The sequence below is a fragment of the Puma concolor genome, chromosome B1 (genome assembly GCF_028749965.1).
Source record: "Puma concolor isolate L17-30 chromosome B1, mPumCon1.1.hap2, whole genome shotgun sequence".
NCBI classification, from domain to species: Eukaryota; Metazoa; Chordata; class Mammalia; order Carnivora; family Felidae; genus Puma; species Puma concolor.
The window spans coordinates 200,359,369-200,366,337 of record NC_141670.1 but is presented as its reverse complement, the minus strand read 5'-3'; the positions used below and the strand labels follow the sequence as shown (position 1 = coordinate 200,366,337).

At 42.7% G+C, this 6,969-nt stretch overlaps 1 long non-coding RNA gene across 2 annotated transcripts; it reads left to right on the top strand.

The window, feature by feature from the left end:
- Positions 1 to 1,710: 1,710 nt before the first annotated feature.
- LOC147582113 (uncharacterized) lies at positions 1,711 to 6,300 on the top strand. 2 transcript variants are annotated; one of them, XR_015250593.1, is made up of 4 exons: positions 1,711 to 2,707; positions 2,808 to 2,970; positions 3,087 to 3,242; positions 4,368 to 6,300. It is a non-coding gene; the product is annotated as an uncharacterized LOC147582113 (long non-coding RNA). The 2 variants fall into 2 exon arrangements; XR_015250592.1 differs by having other exon boundaries at positions 3,087 to 6,300.
- Positions 6,301 to 6,969: the final 669 nt, after the last annotated feature.

The window sequence follows — 6,969 nt, the reverse complement described above, 5'->3', positions numbered from 1 at the left end:
CTTAGGAAGATAGCACTGTGTGATAGTGGGATGGAACACTTACTTGGGCATGGTACAAAATGCTAAGCCAGCTCAGTGCCATCATATCACATTGGGTCTCCTTCCTAACCTCACGTTCCCATTTGCCTTCCTCCCAGTTTCCCTAAGATCAAATTTTCTAGTAATGCTTTAAACTCTGTTTTTCTGGGGGAGCCAGGTTAAGACAAGTTTCTCCTGTGGTTGGTTTTATAGGATTTTCTCTGAATCACCTGGGACACTTGTTAAAAATACAGATTCCAGGGACCCATTCCAGACCTATGATTAAAATCTCTGGGTTTTAGATCTAGTGCTGTGCATTCCAAAAAGGTTCCGCTGGTGATTCTCATGCACATGACAGTCTCAGAATTGTGATGTTCCAGTGTTCCAGTCTAGGGTAAAATGAGGAAGAAGGATGGGGTATGTGCCCTCAACATCTTATTTGTTTGGAACAACTAAGAAATGTACAGCTATGGCTGGCAAACCCACCGCTCATCTTCCAAACTATGATACATTTCCTGCCACAGGTGAACAATTCCAGACACACATGACTGCAAAAGAAATCTTAAAGCCCATTCAAGAAAGGTCAGGTATATACCTGAAGTCACCAGAGGCTACCACATAGGTTCAGGGCAGTAATCTCAGTGACATTGGATTGGCCTTGTGCCTGATTCCATCCCAAAGTTACCCATGAGGAATTGCTGTGTCTTAGTATGATTTATTTAACATCTAAAATCTGGGGAGGTGGAGGTTTGGGCAAAACTAAGACAATCTTCTAAAGGTCTGCACAACTGAATTAAGAAAGTCCCTACAGAGTTAGTGTGGGAGTGGCCAGGAAATTTCTCTTTGTGAGCAAAAGAAACTACTGATAGTCTTTGCAAGTGTTAGGGTCGTGAAAACAAAATTTCAGCCATGAATGAACTTGTGAGGGAGAAAATAATTATTACCTACTTCTCCCAAATAATTCACCCTCAAAGTTCAAGGGTCCAACAAGCGTGGCTTCTCATACTTGAACACATTCTTCACGTAGCAAGCAAGGCAACTGGGTATGTACAGGGTACATTTGCTTTCAATTTTCTCTTTTCTAGCTTCCTTTTCATCAAAACTACCTACTGTGGCAGGTGAAGAATGGACTAGGATGTCATACATAAATGGCTTCCAAACCCAACTTGGCTCTTCACTATCTCGGGAACATTAAGCAAACTATTCATTGTGCCCAAGTTTTGGTCCACTTATTTGGACACTGGACACTTTGTTTTAGCCTTTGTGGGTTGTGAGAATAACATGAGGCTAATTATAAAAGGGCATAGCACAGGATAGGAATTTAAGAAATTGTCATTAAGTTGTCATCGTCAGCTCATCATCATGGTGATTAAACTGGGACAAGAAGCCAGCAACAGTATATGCATCTATGGAATTATTGATGGTTTTGTGTTGATTTGTGTGATATCAATAGGATTGTGGGGATAAAAGCTGAAATAGGCATTTTTTCCCCCCCACTCAGAATAATACCTTTAGCAGAGCAGAAAAAGAAAGGAAAATTGACTTGGTTGGTGGGTTGTGAGACCCCAGACTGTGCAGATAGGACTAGAAGTTGTAATTCCATGGTGAAGATGGGGGTGTCACTCCTGGTGGTGGGTGAACTACATAAGATTTAAGGCAAATTCTAAACCAACAGGTCCAGAGTTTCATGAACATATCATTCTGAAGAAATTTGAAAACATGGGTTCAGCTTCCAGAGGTGCTTTGAGGGAAAGCTTCATACTTTAGTTGATTGTTTGGGCACTTGTACCTGTATAATACCTAGACTATATTATGCCCTCAGTAAATGTTAGTTGAAAAGTGAATACATAAATATATGAATAGATTACTAATGGAAAAATAAAGCATGACAATATATATGACAGGTTTGATTATATTTCTGAAAATCTGTTAAGCTAATTTTGTACTTGGTATTCCCTGCTTTTTCCTCCCACACTTAGACCCACCTGTCCCTTGATGGAGCACCTTCTCAAATCCTCATATTTCTCAGATATTTCCACCTTCTAACTAAAATCTGCAAGGAAAGGTCAGGGAGCATTATTCAACATAAGTTGTGATGAGATAGTTAATTTTATATGTCAATTTGAATGGGGCATGAAGTGCCCAGATATTTGACCAAACATTATTCTGGGTGTATCTATGAGGGTGTTTCTGTATGAGATTAATGTGGAAATCAGTAGACTGACTAAAGCAGACTGTTCTTCCCAAAGTGGGTAGGCCTCATCTAATCATTTGAAGAATTGAATAGAACAGAAAGGCTGAGTGAGGGGGAACTCTTTTGGCTTGACTGTTTGATCTGGGACATTGGTCTTTTCCAGCCTTTGGACACGGACTGAAACATTGGCTGTGCTTTCGTCTCAAGCCTGCCAACTTTCAAACTGGAACTTAAGCCATATGCTCTCCGGGTCTTCAGGCCTTTAGATTCAGTCTTGAACTCCACCTTGACTCCTCTGGGTCTGTCTCTTGAGAGTTTTCTTAGCCTCTGTAACCACACAAACCAATTTCTTATCATCTATCTATCTATCTATGGAGAACCCTGACTAATGCATTTATGTATAAAATATTTGCATTTCGATAGGAATTAGAGAAGCAACAGATTTGACAAAGGACTGAGGTGGAGATGAAGGTGTTGCCTTTGTGGGTAAAGAAGGTGAGAATTGCAATAACAATTAACTGAGATAGTCGATGTAACACATCCAACATCATAAATGCTCAGTAAAAACTTTGCGATTGATATGATTATGCTACAGGGCACTGCAGGTCATTCTACAGGAAACAGAACTCACTGTGGTTAAAGATATCTAGGAAATCTGGAAAGGAATCCAAGCCTGTCCAACTCCAAAGCCAAAGAAATGTTCATGGTGATTTTACAGAGACCCTGGAATTATCCATTATTTTGCCTGAGACACATAGGTGGGTTCCTATTATACATCCACAGTGCTTCACAGTCTCCCAAAATTTAACACTTTTTATCTCATTCAAACCTCAGAACCTGACTTGTGATGTAGGTGCTATTTTTAATTTTACAGATAAGAAACCTCGAGACTCAGCGAAGTGAAGAGACCTGTTAATCATGCAGCTTGAATGCCGTGACCATGCTGGAGCTCAGACCTCCTGACTCCAAGTCATGTATATTGCTCCATATCCAGGGGTGAAAAAAGGAATTTAGACTCTTACTGGAGCTGGTGAGACAACAAGCGTGGGTTGAGGACAGTTACCTCAAAAATCTCTGTCTTTCATAAAGTAAAAGAAACATGGTTTTGTGTAAGCAATGCAAACAGGAATATGCAAGTGTCATGGCAGAATGTATGCATGGCGTATCTATAATTACACAGAAGCTTTGCATTTAGAAATCGTATCATTCAACTGTTTTACTGCCTAAAACGCTTCAGCAGATTGAGATGATTTCAACCTGGTGGAAAATGGTGATCATCTTTCGCACATGTAAGAGGTCTTAGCAGCTCTCCCCTTTTCCTAGTTCACATTTCTCTAAGCCCTCGATTAATTCTTCCATTTGTAACATGAAGATGCCACGGGGCTATCACCATCCAACTTTTCTGGACATGAATAAGATATATTTGTTTTACCTTTTTGCCAATACTTTGACCAGGAAATGCTTAAAATCACGCTACAGATTTTGCAAGCAGACATTGTCTGTTTCAGGCTCAGTGGCATCTATTGTCGGTAGACATAAACTTCAATCCTCTCCTTAAGACTTGCCTTTTCTTTGCCAGTGCTGTTGAATGTCCTACGTTAAATGACGTGTCCTGGCCCCTCTGTACCAGGTTGGGTGTGCAAGGGCACAGATAAAAACTGTCATTACTTAAAAAAAAAACAAAAACAAAACTGTCATTACTTGTTAGTACTGTAAATTTCCAAAGGCTGCTTGCCCTTGCCATGTTCTATGCTAGATGTCGGCAGGATGAATCAAAACCCATCCCTGCCTCTCAAGGAACTTACAGTGAGGTGAAAGACCAAAAACAAACAAATTGTTTGGCGAATGAACAAACAAGAGATACGCACAAGGGGTGTTGGGGTGAAGCTGGTAATATGCAGGAGTTGATCATAATAAAAGCTCACACCTTGCTTGCCATGGGCCACCATAATTAGGGCTTTGCCTATATTAGCTCTTTTGGTCCTCACAATAACTCTGCGAGTTAGCCTATCTCTAGTAGATTACTATAGTCTTCATTTTATAGATGGGCACACTGAGGCATGGAAAAGGTGAGGGAGCATAGAGGTGTGTGAGCTGAGAGTTGAATCCAGGTAGATTGGCTCATCCACTTAGCTGCTATCTTATACTGTCTCAGCCTGTGGTCAGGGGCAGGAGGAGCTGTGAACCAGTCGGAGGAGGTGGGAAACACATTCGATGCAGACAGAATTGCCTATTCAGAGGCATAGGAGACTGGGAAGATGAGGCCGAGATGAAGGCCTGCAGCTTGGGATGCCTGTGGCACGCGGGTATGAAGACGCATATGCCAAAGGTAAGGCTAGACATATGAGCATATTCATCTTGCCCCTTCCAGGTGAAGACTTCCCTGTTTTGTTCTGGAGACACAAGGAAGCTGTTGAAGCATCTTAGGTATGGACACGTCATGACCTGATACCCATTTTCTGTGAGGTCATCTGGGGGAAGTGTGAAGGAGAGTATCTAGAACGTCTAGTAGAGTATCTGGAGTATCTGGAGTATCTAGGAGTGTATAGGAAAGCATATATTTCGAGAAGGGAGAGGGGACCCAAAGCAAAGCTACCAGAGGGGAGCCTCTCACAATTGTCTACGTATGGAGGGAGAGAAAGATGAACCGGAAGGCTTTTAATTGATAGGCTGGACAGGTGAAGAGAAAGGTGCCGAGGACTGTGGCCAGGTTGGATGTGTCTACAGGAACTTATGAGATGGCGCGGGGAGGAGGAAGGTAGCCCTGTTTTGGATGTTGAAGGCTCGAGGTACTTGGGATGTATGCTTGGGATGCTGCCTGCACGTTATGGATTAATAGGGTGGGGATCAGCACCTGGAGAGAGGGGCTGACAGGTAACACTGTGGGTAGAAGTGACCGGGGGCTTCTCACAGCAGTGTTTAGTGTATGGGAAGCTGGCTATTTCTCAAGGAAAGAGGTGCTGTAGGAGCTTCTGGGGGCAGCCAACGTCCTCAATGTTATCCACTCCCACCACCATTTCTTGGATCTGAGTCTGGAATTCTGTTTCCAGCCATGCCTTTACTCTTGAGTTGTGGAAGGTATCAACCCTAATTGAATTATTATTTAATAAAACATCTAGAATAGTGCCTGGAATGTAGTCATTACTGCACATAGTCTGCTGTGCAAGTGCTTATTAAGCAAAACAGGTGAAGGAACTCCCACTTAGCAGCTTGAGGTCTTTCTTCTTGCTTGATACACATAGGGCTTTGGGCAGGAAATAGAGATGCCTGAGGAGGACCAGCATCTTAGAAATAGGCTGAAGAAGAGTACAAGAAGGGCCATCCAAAGACTAAGCAGAACATCAACGAAAGCTCGTGTCACGCCAGGCTCATTTCTTCAAGAAGGTGGTGTCCACAGGGCGGAACGCAGGCAGCAGCACGATTAAGTGAAAGATGGCAAGTGTTTTATTAGGTCTGGAATCCATCTCAGAGATGAAAGTTGGCATGTGCCTTGTGGGATTGTTAATGGTAATAGTCTCAATGTTTATCTTTTAGACCTGCTGCATTCAATTTGGAACCAGGAGCCACAGGCGTCAACTAAGCCACTAGCCCACATGTCTTAAGTGGCTACTTTCCATTTCATGAGGTGTCTCAATAAGCATTTAATGAGTGTCTGATGTGTGCCAAACAAAACAGACAATGTCTTACAGGAGACACAGATGTTTATGTGTATGTTTAATGTCAAAACATGTGTAGCCTGTGCTCCCTGCTATGTGCTCTCATGGTTCTTGCCTGAAGTCCATTTGTTTTCTGCAATTCTGAACTTCTTAGTGTAATTGATGGAGAGAGACAATGAAACTATACAGCTCCTCCAAGGAGACTGTAAGCTCCAAGATAGCAGGGTTGTCTGGGTCTGCACATCCACGTGTCCAAGAGCCTGGCACATAAACACATACGGAATAATGATCACAATTTCAGGAAGTGCAATGAAGAAATGGTACAATGTCCTTTGAGAGTAGGTAACTGGGGGGATCTTATTTAAATGAGAGGGTATTCAGACCAGAGAAAAATTCCGTAAGGAAATGACAGCTAGAGTGAGAGTTGCAAGAAGAAGGGGGGGAGGTAGCTAGAGAAAAGAGGGGAGGGCCTTTGAGGGAGTGGGGTGGGGGAAGATCCCCAAGTGAACAGAGTTAGCTGCACTCTGTCTCATTTCACACAGTGGTTTCCTTTAAGCTTCTGTAAAATGCCATTTCAGGAAATCATGTGTTCTGTTTTGTAAAATGACTCATAAAAGAGCTATTTTGTTGTCATTGGCATTAAAAATAAATTCAGAATAAAATAACTTGGAACCATGTTTATTTTCATTCTTGAGTTTTTATATAAAATGATGGAACTGCACGTTTAATTTTTCTTCTGCTGTTTTACAAATGGATTTTTTTTTCTTCTTGCTGGCTGATGTCAGCTGCCTACCCTGAACCCCTGGGGACGGTGCTGCCTTTGGGTCTGTTCCCTCCCTCACCTGATCAGTCATATTCTGGAGGAGATCTGTGTTTATCTCCCAGGTTGGGCAGGGAGGATCCGCCAGGACAGCACAGCCACTCCCAACTCCAGAGAGGACATATCTGCTCAGGGCAGCTGAGAGGCAGTCAGAGCCTTGGTACACATGGAGTCTAGGCTCCCTGTTCCTGACATTCCAGACACTCTACTTCCTGGCTGTGGGGTTGGGGAAGAGTTAACTCTCTGAAGCTCAGAGCCTGAACTGGAAAACGTAAATGACA